General features: G+C 38.7%; 1 protein-coding gene and 1 pseudogene across 1 annotated transcript in view; both read right to left on the bottom strand.

Moving 5' to 3' along the window:
- TBC1D5 (TBC1 domain family member 5) overlaps positions 1-13,732 on the bottom strand; it is a 562,848-nt gene that overhangs the window by 220,083 nt on the left and 329,033 nt on the right. The window lies entirely within an intron of this gene.
- LOC123788344 (POU domain, class 5, transcription factor 1-like) lies at positions 5-9,697 on the bottom strand (annotated as a pseudogene).

Genomic DNA, 13,732 nt, shown 5'->3' with positions numbered 1-13,732 from the left:
AAGAAAGAAAACACAGGATTAAAACTGACTAGTAGAATTCCAAGAATTACCCTCAAACTCTCATGTTTAAGAAGTGTCAAAGGCTACTTTAGGTGTTAGTACAAGTGTGTATTTGCCATGCAGCTAGCTTATGCCATTGGTGGGACTGATAGGTTAAGGAAAAAAAGGGTGAGAAAAGGGAAATTATTCTATCACAGAGGGAAATGGTACCTTTCAACACCTAAATATTTCAAATCTCTCCATATGCTTAAAGTCCTCACACGGTAGATATGACAGTTCTTAAGCAAAATGAATCACAGCCTATATAATTAGGGTGCAAGATTACTTTGTTTTAGCCCATTTGGTTTTTAGGACTAGAATGTAATTTTTGATGTACCAGCTTTTTGAAGAAATCATTATCTTTTTTTTAATGCCAGTATCAGGATTTAAATTATTATACACGACCACACTGTTAGTTTTGTCTGATTAAAATAATGACTTCAAACGGAACAAGTTAGTCAGTATTGCTTACATGCTCTCTGGATCAAAAATTCTACCAGGTGCTTTGAGGTAATGTGAAATAGAACAAGGGCACAGTATTTACTTGCAAGGAGCTTACATAGTTGGGTTTTAAAAAAATTTTTTTAAAGATTTTATTTATTTGTTTGATGGAGAAACAGAGCCAGAGAGCACAAGGGGGAGGAATGGCAGAAGAAGAGGGAGAAGTGGGCTCCCCGCTGAGCCGGGAGCCCAACGTGGGGCTCAATCCCTGGACCCGGAGATCATGACCCAAGCTGAAGGCAGATGCTTAACTGAGCCACTCAGGTGCCCCTACATAGTTGTTTCTAATGAAAGAATATACAATCGTAACAATCCAAAGAACAAATACATAGCAATGTAATACATAGTGAATACATAAGGGAAGAAGGAACGTCACCTAGAAGTTAACAGTCGAATAGGTTCAATCACAAAAGGTTTGAACAAGAAGTTTTAGCAGAGGAGGAAGACAGAATATCAGTGGTAAAGATAACCAAATCAGAAGGGAAGATGAAGGCACAGAAGGCAATGAGTACTCCACATGTACGGCACAGTGCGGGAATCAGTAATGGGAAAGGCAAGTCCTTCCATGAAGTCCTGCCATTTGGGAGCGGGGCGAAGAGACAGGAGAAAAGGTGGGGCAGATTTGGAAAGAGCTCTGAATTGCTGAATCTAGAAATGAAGAAAGAACAACCAAGTGGCTCTATATTTTTGAGTAGGTAAGTAACAAAGAAAATAATATTTGAGTAACTCTAAGCGGGAATAAGCCTTGAAAGAGGAGAGATGACAGGAAGGAACAAGAGGACACTATCATGAAGTGAAGTGGAAAAAATCACAAACTTCAGAAGAAAGCCTGTGTTCAAATTCATGTTGCATAATTACTAGCTATATAATCTTGAGTAAGCGATTGCTTAACTGCCTCACCTATTAAGTGCAGATAATAATACTGATCTTGTGATCAAGATGAGATCATGTTAAAGCACCAAGAACAGTGCCTGGCAAGCAGTAAGTGTGCAGGAACGGAGGTCATAATTAGTCTTTGAGCACTGGTATGTTAGGGGATAAAGAAGTGAATTAGGTGGCTTTGGAACTAGAAAATAAGTGGATAGGAGAGAGGCTGAAGAGGAAGAGCGCCTAAAGCATGGAAGGACAGAGCATTATCAAAACAGAAAAATACTCCGTAATGAGTCTTTTAGAAAGCAAAAATGAGCTGTTTTACTTCATATTGTAATGGCTAACTGCCTTGTTCTGGAGACTTCGGCTGTTTTATGCTTCATTCTGATCCTTTTCTGGCTCCCTGTGAGAGTTATAACTTTCTTCCCAGTCCAGGCTGGGTTTCTGGGTTAACTATGCTAGTGGTTTGTGAAACATCTCCTTCTGGTCCTAATTTTTAAAATAAATTAAAGCCTGTTTTATCTTCATCTGTTCATGTGACTTTTGCTTGAAATTCCCTTGGATGTGCAATTGTCCCCAAACACGTATATTTGGTTTTGTCTCTAGCAAAAAGACGACCTCTTTTTTGGATGCCGTTACGTAATAAACAACCCATGGATCTGAGCAAGATGACCTCACATCTCTGCATGAATCTTCATTTGATGACCCCTCCCTGCTCAGGCAAGGGAGTGTGACTAGGCACAGTGACCTTAGCTCTTAAAGGAGAAAAATTAACCTGAAAGTAGATTCAGAGCAAGAAAATTGTATCACAGAAGCCAAAGGTGTTCCAGAAAGATGTCAAATGCACTGAAGTAGGAAAGAAACACAAACACTTTTTAAATGACTTCTCTGGGACAAAAGAAAGTTGATAAAGCCCTTTAAGAAGTCAAATATCCCAAACTAAAGTAATCAGGATGTAAGACAGGTAAGTAGTTAAAATAAACTGCTAAAGAGAAATTTCTTGGGAAAACTTAGTCACTAAGGTAAAAATAGATCAATCCTTCTGCGAAGTGAAATTGTTTCTCCCTCTTTCTCATTAGATGACTTAAATCTAGCCTTGCCTTCTTATTTTTAATTGAGGTATAATTGACATACATTATATTAGTTTCAGGTGTAAAACATAATGATACGGTATTTGTATACACTGTGAAATGATCACCACAGTAAGTCTAGTTACCATCCCAGCCATGTCTTAAAGTAGGCTTCCTGCCCCATAATTTAGATCACATGGCTTAATTGATTTTGCACATCCCCTCCATTAACTATTCTTTGGAACTTTTCCATGCACACCAGCACAACCAAATTTTGTGTAGCTGATGCAATCTGAACTGATTATGCAAGAAAGTACTAAAAACTGCAACATCCACTTTGTAACAAATACCCATGAACTATATAGTAAGAGTTTAATACCTAACTACTAAAAATGTAAATTATATTACATACCGATTCATAGTTTCATTTAAATGCATACTAACCACTTGCAAGATTAAAAACAAGAGAGCTACAAGAATTAAATTGCAGGTAGATAATTTAAATTACCCACTTTTAGCAAATACCCAATCAACTAAAAATGTGTATTAGGCAGACACAGCATATCTACGCAACAGCACACGATCTACAACTCTACAACCCTAAAGTGCCAATTTATGAAGTTTCATGATACCCTCTTTTTTTAGAAAAGTATGACTTGCTCTGTAAATTCTGATGGTTTCAGAGCATCAAATAAGGTAGAAAGATACAGAAAAGTTATTTAAAAGATATTAAAGTTTATTTAAGAAGTTGGAAAAAGAATTTACATTCAGAGAAGTTTTAAGCTGAAGATGTCTTTGGAGATTATCCAGTCTAAGTCAGCAGGTCACAGGTAGGGACTCTGAGGCAGAGAGATGAACACCTGCCCCATATCTGGGTGGTTAGGGCAGGAGTACTTTCCCACTGCTTCACTCATCAATGTGAGTCAGACATACACATTTAGGTAAAATTCCCTGAGTTCAGAGTTACCAAGAAGAACCTAGGTCATAAGCTTGATGAATACACCTGAATAATAACATTTCCCACAACAAATACTTGATTGTCTTATTGTTAGGCTTCAAACCAGAAGACACACCATCTGTAGAAATCAGAATAAGGGAGAAAAGTACAGTGAGTAGTTTTTCTAGGAATAGTAATAATCAGTTTGGGTTTTTTAAAAAAGATTTTATTTATTTACCTAGTTGAGAAAGAGGTGGGGGCGGGGAGCAAAGGAAGAGGAACAAGCAGATTCCACGCTGAGCACAGAGTGCAATGGAGGACCCGACCTGGGGCCCAATGCCAGGACACTGAGATCACAACCAGAGCCGAAACCAAGAGTCCACACTCGCCGACTGAGCCACCCAGGTCCCCCAGTAATAATCAGTTTTTAATGATATGTTTTAAGTTTCAAAATAGCTTCTCTGCCATCCATTACATGTCTATTTTTTTTTTTTAACCCCGTGCCATCTGGTGTTGATTCAGGATAGGTAAAGTAATTTGAACACCACAGGGCAAATTTACTTTTGAAACAATAATGAAAATCACAGAATACAGATCCAAGCTGGCTTCAACAATTGTTAAGATTTTGAAAATCAATAGTGACTCTACAGTTTCATTAAAAAGAAAAAGAAAAAGAAAAAGAAAAAGAAAAAGAAAAAGAGGAAGGGAGGAAGGGAGGAAGGGAGGAAGGAAGGAAGGGTAGTAACTTCTGTAAAGATGAGGTAGAAAGAAAAACTCGAGTTAAAACTGTATTAAGTTTATGATTAATTCAAACCAAATATCTAATAGGCAAATAAAGGGAACAAAATTCAGACCAAATGGGCCTGAAGATAAATTTCATTATTATCAGAAAAGGAAAGTCCAAGAGATGTAATTTCTGCATTTGGCCAGAAAATGAAAATGGTAAATAAGTCAGATTGAAACTCTGACACAGATAAAAACCAAAGAGAAAGTAATACTATAAGTACTCCATGATGAAATTTAGAAAATACAGTCTAAGATTTTTCTTTTTCTTCTTTTTATTTATTTTTTATTTTTTACTGTATCCTAGACTTCTTTATTTAAGAACAAAGCAATGAGTGATGTGGGGATTAAAAACAAGAGCATCCTTGAACTTTACCTTCCCTCCAATCTGTTCCCCCCAAACTCCCTGCCCCCCAAACCCTTTGTGTTCCCAAATCCGTTCTCAGTGAATAAAGAACTTAATCCCAGAGCCCTTGTACAAACCCCGGGTTCTCTTTCACTAGCCCTCCCCCTCCCCCTGCCCCAGCCCCCCATTCCTGGGAAGGGCAGGCACCTTGGTTTGAATGCATAGGAGAGCCCAGAGTGGCGACAGACACAGAGGGAAAGGCCTCACCATCAGGGAAAGGGACTGAGTGAAGAAAGGGGCCCTATAGCCTGGGATACCAAAAGGGGGCCCTGATGCCAGAGGAAAGCATACTGGTGCCCCTGAGAAAGGGGACTCAAAATTCTCTCTTTGCAAATAGTCACCACTTGATCATTTGTCGTTCTGGCAACCAGTGCAGAACCACACTCAGACCACAGCCTTCTCAAGGCGGAGCTGCAGGGCAATGTGGCTGACTGGTTATAGGGTGGGTTTCAGGCACTGCAGGCACAAGTCCTCCTGGTTGCCTCTCTCTGGCTTCTTCAGACCTGTTCACTTTCTCTTTCAGGCCTGCGCAAGGGTATCTGCTTTGCATATCTCCTATAGATTTTCACTGTTGTCAGCTTCCCATACCCACTTAGGCAGCAGGGGCCACAGCTTACACATTACTGAAACTGAGCTGCAGAGCCTCAAAATGACAGATGGTCATTTGGCTAAACACCTTTCCAAGGAGAACCCCCAGAGTGAGTCTCACATCTGCCTGAGTATATTCCAGCATGATCCTCTTTTACTCCAAAAGCTTGGCCAAACATTCCAGGTCTTTCTGCAGAGCTTTGATGTCCCAGGATTCCTTGGGGTTTGCTCCAGCTTCTCCTTTTCCAGCTTCACAGTCCCAGGTGGGGCAGTGCAGGGTTGGAGGGAGGCCCCCTCGGAGTTCTCTCCACCCCAGCTCCTGACTCACCCTCCACCTGAGAGGTCTTCAGGCCGCCTTTGGGCACCAGCCCCATTCCAACCTGAGGTCCACAGTATGCCATCCCCTTACAGAACTCATACTGTGGATTGGGTTGGGGTGAGGTGGGCACAGGGAATTCCCCCATACTTTAGTGCCTGGCCCAAACCCCCACCCAATTCCTGACTTGCTAGGAGGGTCTTGGAAGCTCAGTAAAGTCCGAGGGTCTACCCAGCAGGGCTCCTGCCCTCCCAGCACAGTGTCAGAAGCCAGATGTCTTGCCATGGGGGAACAGGGGCATCCCAAACCAGGGACCTGGAAAAATGAGCGCTCTCCAAGGGACTCTACGATTTTTCTTGATTTTCTTGATGGAGGAAAAAAAGTAGTATTTCAGTTCTAACTTAACTGATCAATATTTAAAATACAGCAGTTTCTCTCTCAAGATGTGTGAAGGAACTTTTATAATCAAATTTTATATATTGCAAATTGATACGAAGAGATATAAAACTTTGGTGTGTGAGTTTTGTTCTGCATCTTGAAATAACCCCAAATTCAGAGACATTATAGTTTTCATTGTAAGACTTAAAAAAAAAAAAAAAAACTTTCGTTATGGAAAATTCAAACATTTCTAAAGAATAGGCAATAGTAGACTCAATATATCCATCACCCAATTTCATCACCAATCAGTTCTTGCTTACTATATATTCCTCCCTCAATTCTGCATTTTGAAACAAATCTGAGATGTCACATCCATAAATAATGCAGTATGTATCTCTAAAAGGACTCTAAAAACATAACCATGTACCATTCTAACACTACTACTACTAAAATAATCCATTAATTAAATCAAATATCCAGGCATTGTGCAAATTTCCCTATTTTATTTCAGTTTGTTCAAGATCCAAGAAATGTCCATATACTACAATTTGTTGATCTGTCTCGTAAGATTTATTCTTCCCCTCTCTTTTCTCCTCCATCTCTGGCTCTCTTTCTCTGCAACGTATTTGTTAAAGAAGCCAGGTTATTTACTGTGTCAAAACTTCCCACATTCTGAATTTTTCTTATTGTTCCACTATTTTGTTATTTAACACATTCCTCCTCCTATATATCCTATAAACTGGTAGTTAGGTCTAGAGACTTCACCAAATTCAAATTCAATTTTCAATAAAATTCTTCATGGTGGTATGATGGTTTAGCACACGTTTACAAATTCTTTGACACTTCTCCTGTGAAAAGGTGGAGGAGCCTAACTCCTCACCATTGGAATGCATGCTGGCCTTCGTGACTAGTTTCTCACAAAGTGATGTTGTGACACAACTTCTGTCTGGCTCTCTGGACACATCTTTGGAACTCAGATACCATGCTGCTGGGAAGTCAAGCAGCTAGACGGGAAGGCCAGATGGAGGTCACAGCTGCAGAGAAGGTCTCCGCTGAGAGCCAACTTCAACAGCCAGACATGGGAGTGAACAAGCCTTCACATGATTCCAGCCCCTACCCTTCAAGCAGGCTTGGCCAACACCATGTGGAACAGAGAGAAACTGTCTGGCTCAGTCCTGCCCAGGTTGTACATTCATCAACAAAATAAATGCTGTTGTTTTATGCTTTGGGGTGGTTTATGATGCAGCAACAGATAACTGTTATAGCTGGTATTATGTACTTCCATCAGGATGCATATATTAGCTTATTTATTTTTATGATGTTAGCAACCATTGATAATCATTGCTTAGATCTATTAATTCATTAAAGATTGTAAATAGTAAAACTCTATCATTTTATCTTTTCATTATCTAAAACACGTATGTAATAAAAAAAAATTTCCCTTCATCAATTTTTACTTATCCTGAAGTAAGGTCAGCATGACTTTGGAAAATCTTGTTGACTTCCATTATATTTGTTCATGGATACTTGCTGTGGACATCTAAATGAACAACAGAATGGCCCCTAATTCTGTCACAAAAGTAGTTTACAGCAACCAGACTATTCTGTGTGCCTTTTGGGTATTTTCCCATGTGACTGCAGTATACGCGACTGACTGAGGAAGTAAGGGATGGAGAACAAGCACACACCTTTAGAGCCCCAATAGCCAGGAACCCAGGTGCCTGATGTAAGTTAAATGAAAAGATATTCAACAGGGCAATGGTCTGTTATAACACAGCAGACAATAAAGAGAAGCCAGGCAAATTTCTGGGCCATCTGTAAGGAAGAGTTCCTCAGACAACAAAGACACAAAACAAAACAAAACAAAACCAAAAACAAAACCAAAAACAAAACAAAAAAATACCTATACATAAAAAGGGTTAAGAAAACAGTGAAATGATAAAGGGCTTTGTCACTGCATTATAGTACATAATTAGGTAATTAGAAGTATTAAAACAGACAAAGCATTGGGCCCAGATGAATTACTGAAGATGCAAGTATTCAATAAGATGCCCCTGGGGGAAAAATAAAGCCCTTGGTGAAGGTTTATAATCATGCAGTAGGACAGAGAAGCACAGAAGGACTTGAAGGAACAATAACTGATGTTATGCCCATACTTCAAAAACAGAATTTCCAAAACAAGCATTCATCCAAAATTTAAAATGAGTTGATGGAAACTCCCTAGAATACTATTAAACACCAAAATAATGATAATACCTTCTTCTGGTTTATTGTTTTATCAAAGAAAAAGTGGAAAATCAAGCAAAAACCATCAAGAAAAGCAATTTCACACAGAATGAAAGCAGGCATACTTTTTCTTCTTATGCTCCCTGTTTTGGTTGATGACTTCACCACTCTCCCTATTCAACCAAATCTGCTTTCTCGTCTTTGCAGCCACACAGCTGGATTTAATTTCTCAGCTTCTTTCTCAGTGAGCTGTGACATGTGACCGAGTGCCAGCCAATGAAATGAGAGTGGAAGAGCACAAAATTCAACCCCCACCTCTGCTTCAGTTGGGCCCCAAACGGATTTTTCCTTCCAGCTGGATAGAAGAGAAAAGGTCATCCGGGAAGCTTGGGAAGCTACCTGTGGACTGTGGTGGTTTTAAAAATACATGTGCAAATTCTTTAGAATATTCTCCTCTCTTGGATTGGTTGCTCTGGAGAAAGACACTTAAGCAGTCCCATAGAGAGATCCACATGGAGAGAAACCAATATGGATCCTCCAGCCCTAGTCAAGCCTCCAGATGACTGCAGCTCCAGTTGATATATGACTACAATCTCATGAGATCTCCTGCGCCAGAACGTTTTGGCTAAGCTGCTCTCCAACTGCTGATATGCAGCAACTATGAAATAAATGATTATTGTTCCAAGTCACTAGGTTTTGGTCAACTTATTATGCAGCTACAGAAAACTAATACAGGTTTAGATACTTGAATCTGGGGTGTTATTAAAAAAAACCATAAAATACATGGAAGGAGTGTCTATGGGCAGTGTACTGGGCAGAAGCTCGAAGGACCTTGCATACAGCACCAGTGAAGTATTAAAGGATATGAAAACGGCTGCTGGCAGCCAGTGAGGGTTTAAATGAAAATATGGAAAACGTTATAGGAAAAAATGGAGGAAAAAGCTTCCTTATTACACAGTGGCAACGTGGCAGCCTGTAGTTATACAGAAAATACCAAATGTACCACACAAGCTGGGTGATGTAGCTAAGGAGCTCTCCAGGCAGCGTGCTGAAGGTGCTGCCCGAGTTATACTTGTACTTACAGTAGAATGAAAGAGGAGAGAAGCAAAAGGAAGAAGAACTGCTAAATGTAAAGGTTCTAGGACTTGGAAATGAAAACTTCTTCTCATTCTCAGCCTCTCTATTCAGCAAATGATGCTAACATTATGACACTGCTTCTGGGCAACCATCAAATCTAAAACACAGTTTAAAAAAAAAAAAAAAGGTTTAAAGATGAAACCGAGGGAGTGAGTGTAAAATCTTTTGCTGAGACCTCAGAAAGCTCTGAAGTGGTGCCTCCAAGAACCCTCCGTCAGACAAGATGCCCTGACGCCCTGGAAAGATTTCAAAGCACGCCTCCCAGAGCCTTCAGCAGTTAGAGGTCAAGGATGGCGCTGCACACCCTATACTGCACGACAGCCTCTCACGACAAAGAACTGGCCCAAAATGTCAGCGCTCCCGAGGCTGAGGAACTCTGCATTAGAGGGTATCAGCCTGTGGGGCATAAGCCACATTTATTTAATTTCTTTCTGAGTAAGACTTACAATAACTCACCGAAGTTTCGCTGAGTTCCTGTTCGCTCCACAGAGTGCTCTGCATACAAAAAGTATTCACTTAATATTTCTTGAACTGAAAAAGTGTTAAATCTAGGCAAACAACATTAACGTAAAATATTACAGAGTTGTGGAAAGACTGGGAGTCCCAGGCATTATTTCCATTTTGGCCATTAACAAATTATATTTTCTTAAGTCACGTTCTTTTTTAGTTTCAACTTTCCAGGTTTGCAAAATAAAGAGATTTAATTAGATGACTATCAATAACACAGATGCCTATTATGAGTGCCAGATACAAAGCATAAGAACTAAGCACTCAAGAAAATCTAGGAGAGAAAACAGACATTTTACAGATTTATTAAAAGGAGGTAATTACATGATCTATAAAAGAGTAAAACAGGCATTATTTTCTTTATGAGGACCTTCAACTTCCAGGACAGTAGCTAGTATGTAGTAATTTTTCTCAAGTAGTGTTTGTTGAATGAGTGAATAAACCCACAAACCTACAAACAAACCAATGAAAAATGAAAGTGAAATCTATGGACTCAGGGACTGGAGGTGGGAAGGTAAGCAGAAGAAAGGCTGGGACAGAGCTCTGCTGTCACTGTTTCTCCAATTAATAAAGACGAGAGCAATACAGCTTTCACAGGCCACAAACTGAAGGTGAATACTGATTTTAAAAAGTAAAAAAAAAAAAAAAAAAAAAATAGTAGAAACCTGTTGTGATGACAACAGGTAGAATCCAGCCCAAAAGGATAGCAGAAAATCTCCAAGAGGCTAACATGGAAGGTGGGAGTTGGAAATCACCTTACAAGTGAGATGATGAAGCAGAAGGGTATGATAACAGGAAATAGCAAAGAATACATAGTGGGGAAAGGGCTGGTGTGGCTGGAGTTTCAGGAGATGGGATGTGTCACCATCTAATAGACATTTTCATCAAAGCTTCTATCTAGTTCTCCATTGTCCTAAGTTACACAGCAAGCCCTTGACCCCACTGCCACCCTGCCTCGAAAGCACAAAAACAAAAACTTTCTACTCATACCATAAAGGTGAAAAATTAGGAAAAAAAAATATGTAAGTAGACAGACGCATGCACTTTAAGTACAAGACTCTCAAAACTGAAAGTGCTGACTCTGTTTTGCAGTTTTTCAACAATTAAAACATTTTAAAGTAATTCAATGCATTTACCCTTGAAGTACTAAGGTAGCTTCAATTCTGAATCTGCACTTAAGTTCTGAAAAGATTATGTTCTACTACTAAACAGGTTATACCTGGTAGGAATATTTTAGGATGAACTATTACTTGACCACTCACCAGACTTTAGTTTTGAACCTTCTTTAATGTGTGATCCCACAACTATACACAGTCCTGAAAAACCTGGCTTGATTTAGAACAAGGCAGATCTCAAAAGCAAAAGCTCTTCTGGTTGGCAGCTCACGGTCATGTGTCCGTGCTGCCACCACATGTAGCACTGCTTCCAAGTTCCAAACATCAGGAGCATCAGGATGCTAACTGAAGCACTACGACTGTCCGTTCTGCAGCAAATACATCTACGTTTCACTCAAGTACTAAAGAACTTTTCCCAAATTTAAAAAAATCCTATAAATTGGAGTAAATGTGTAGTAAGAACCTGTGTGCCTAAATGGAACAGAAATGGGAAAAATGGGGGCGCCTGGGTGGCGCAGTTGTTAAGCGTCTGCCTTCGGCTCAGGGCGTAATCCCGGCGTTCCGGGATCGAGTCCCGCATCGGGCTCCTCCGCTGGGAGCCTGCTTCTTCCTCTCCCACTCCCCTGCTGTGTTCCCTCTCTCGCTGGCTGTCTCTCTGTCACATAAATAAATAAATCTTTAAAAAAAAAAAAGAAATGGGAAAAATGCATGTTAAAAACAGGAGCAGTACAGGAAAACACATATTTTTATATATGTATATACAAGTATAATAATAAAATATTTTGTTTTTACCTTAAATGTTGTCAAATGAGGCAGGACTACAGGCCATTTGACAAGAAGAATTGTTTCTTGTGTTCCTGAAAATCTGTTTTTCCCCTCTTTAATATTTAAGAAACACACACACAGGTTGCCGACAACTCTTAGAGAGCGGCTTGTGTTGTCGTTTTCGCTTTCCCGGCTGCGAACAAGTGCATATGTGAGGGCTGGTCGTGCATGCACAAGCATGTACTCTGCCTGCATTAAATAAAATCACAACACAACACCAACTACATCCACTCATTCATGTGTGCCTGCAGTCCACCTCGAGGAGACTGAAAATATAAATACAAGCTGCTATTTTGGTGTGATCACACGAATATGGCAGCTTGCGTGTTTTTTTTTTTTTCTCTTTAACATTTTAACACTGGGCAGATTGTCTGCATTAACACAAACCAAAATCAATTCTGCTCTGAAACTGCTTGTAAAACCTTCCTTCCCTAAGGAATTTGTTTTTTATTTAAGTAAAAAAATGGGCTTGGAGGAAACTGTGTAAGAGAGACCAATATTTAGGACATCTTAACTTTGTACAGTGTGGCAAACAGTGTAGGACGAGAGGACTGGCAGTTATTTCTCTCCAAATGGGAACTTTGGAGAAGGTGGACTTTAAGAAAAATTTTAAAAATCAATTAGTTCACCTTGTAAAATTATTTTTGTGAATCATTAATATAGGAAAAATTTGCAAAGTAGTCTAATTTCAAGTTGCCTACTACAATGTAAGTTAATAACTAAGTTCGACTAAAAACTCAGATGAGACTTGTATACTGTAAAAATTCATGGAGGTACTCTTAAGGGCAGAGGAAGGAAATAAAAGTTAAGTATTTAGCAGAGACCATATCTAAAAATTCACTATGAATAACAAATGAAATGCAGACATGCATATCATATACAAATATATAACAATAAATTATCTATACAACACTGCCCAGTAAAACTTTTTATGATAGAAATGTTCTGTATCTGTGTTGTCCCATCCAATAGCCAGAATATCACTACTGTAAATGAATTTTTTATTTTACTTAATTAATTTAAATTTATACAGCTACATGTGCCTGGACAGCACACATTTATAGTTTTAAAAAGGGAATTTTAGCAATAATTAATGAATCCAAAAAATATCAAATTACAAGAAAAAAACTGAGAAGACAAAGTTTGCTTATATCAATTAAATCTAAAGCTTGATCCATATAAAAACTATAACCAAAAGGCAGCACTAACACAAGAAAGCTGAATTCTTAGAGATCCACCCATTTCATGGAGAGTGAAGTAGGAAAGAAGGTAATTAGCTGATGAATGGAGCAGCCTGAAGTGCTACTGTAACAACCCTACAATAACCAGAAACATAAAAGACCAAGATTTGAAGATGGTGACTACCATATCCAACAGGCAATCAGATAAACTTTAAATACAGTCAAAGTTACAGTGATAATAGTTAAAGAATTCTAATCATTTAATTCAAGAGAGAGGAAGAATGCGTCTGAAGAAAAAGTGATATTGTTTGGCAATAGCTTATAAATATGTTAAGTTGCAAATGATTTATATACACTATAAATGCACTTTTAGAATAGACCTTGACAGACCAAATAACAGACTTCTCTGGCATCTAATATGGAAATGATATTCTATTCTAAACTCAGTATTTCCCATCATTTTAAATAATACTGTATTTCATTTAATGTTATAGCCTCTGAAGCCTGGCAAAATTGGTTCAGAATGGACGATTCAAGCTCTGAATTAGAAATGCTGTAAATTAGAAGTTCCTTGATTTACCTTTTGATTATCAGTTTTTTCAGTAATAAAAATGAGAACAGTAACAACCTCATTAGGTTGACATAAAGAACAATTAATTGAAATGAATACAAAACCCTTTGAGGCAAAAAAAAGGCTAGTAGAATAAAGGAATATTAAAATTAGTTGAGGAGAAGATAATATTTAATACAGTGACATATTCAGATCAAATAAATTCAATAATGATCGCAACAACACAGCTTATGAGATGAAATTATCTTGTTTAAACTCGGACTAGAAGGCTAATAACAGTAT

Source organism: Ursus americanus, chromosome 20 (assembly GCF_024610735.1).
Source record: "Ursus americanus isolate L20-20 chromosome 20, mUrsAme1.1.p, whole genome shotgun sequence".
In the NCBI taxonomy this organism is placed as follows: domain Eukaryota; kingdom Metazoa; phylum Chordata; class Mammalia; order Carnivora; family Ursidae; genus Ursus; species Ursus americanus.
The sequence above is the reverse complement of the archived record's forward strand: the minus strand, read 5'-3'. Positions and strand labels throughout refer to the sequence as shown.